Source organism: Melampsora larici-populina (genome assembly GCF_000204055.1).
Source record: "Melampsora larici-populina 98AG31 unplaced genomic scaffold MELLAscaffold_124, whole genome shotgun sequence".
Lineage (NCBI taxonomy): Eukaryota > Fungi > Basidiomycota > Pucciniomycetes > Pucciniales > Melampsoraceae > Melampsora > Melampsora laricis-populina.
The window spans coordinates 81,159-82,612 of NW_006768888.1; positions in this window are offsets into that span (position 1 = coordinate 81,159).

Here is a 1,454-nt window from a genome sequence, read left to right on the forward strand (position 1 = left end):
GTAAGAGCCCAAATGATCTGATGATAGAGAAGAGCATATATTCAATTTGAAACTGAAAGATTGAGCCAGTTGGCAATCAATCATATAAAAATGTAGATCACTACTGTTTGTGCAATGATCTAGGTAAACTTCACATGTGGATTCCTGAGGTTGTGCATGATACATAATTCCTGATATTTGGCATACATTGGAGTAGTGGTTGAGTTTGCTTTGCCTGGCATACGTTCTTCACGTAACATAACACAGGCTAGGATTTGCTCAAGCTTTGGATCCATCCTTGCTAGAGACCATGATGGGTGTGTACAGCAGCAAAGTTTTTGATGCAATGAAATATTATGGTAAGATTGATGTAGTCAACTCGGATTGCATTGTTGACAGTAGAAGTGATGACAGTAAGCCTCTGGCGATAAGTGATTTCCGAATGCCTTTGCACATTTAACCCATTCAGAGCGTGATGCTGGTGATGATTTCAAGATGGCAAGCTTTCAAGTCTGTGAATGATGAGCTCACCTTTGCAAAGCACAAATCCATCGCAAACATTTCAATTGAGTAAAATGGTGAGCTTGATTGACTGAAGGCATCGATTTTGATCGGTGGAAAGAACTGGACTCAGATTCAGGAAGCATATCAATGGGAAGCTCGATTTTGATTTAGTGAACAGATTGATTTGGATTGAGTAAAGGACTTGATTTGAATCGAGCAAAGATCTTGATTATGATCGAGTAAATGACTTGGTTTGAATTGAGCAAAGATCTTGATTATGATCGAGTAAACAGATCGGGATTGGTTATTAGGAGCCAGAGGGCTATGGCTCTGATTTGCAGTTGATATTCAAAGTCTTGATGATCAAAAGTTTTGATGATAAGGGGATTGACGAGGTAGATTTTTATCCAGTTTTGTTTGAATTGAGGGTTCTTTGTTCATATGTATAATAATAATGATGATGATTGAAGAATGACGACGGGATTTCAAAAAAGAAAGAAATCTCATAAACATCTAGAAACACTTGAATTATCAAAACAATCACTAAAGAAAACATTTGATTCTTATGGTTTTACCTCACCAAAACAATTTATCATGTTTCTCATCCAATGAAATTGTTCTATTGGATTCAAATGAATATCTTTCATTGTCATCATAATATAAATTTGATGGAACGGTTGAAAACCCTCAAATATGAATATTCTTGTCTTTCTTAGATAGGATATCATGATGAAACAAAGTGCTTACTTAAGATGTCTTTGGTGATGATGAATGGCTGGGGTTTCTTTGCTCTCACCAACTCCTACTTCATCCAACTCAAGAGCACCCAAGTGTTGTAATTGTCGACGTAATTGGGCTTCCTGTTCTGCTTCCCAATTGGTCGGGTCGAGAGCGAGCAATCTAGAAACTCCGGGATTAAGCTTGATTGTGCGTGACCTGCCGTCGTGAGGAAAAAACGTTGATGTCCTCCG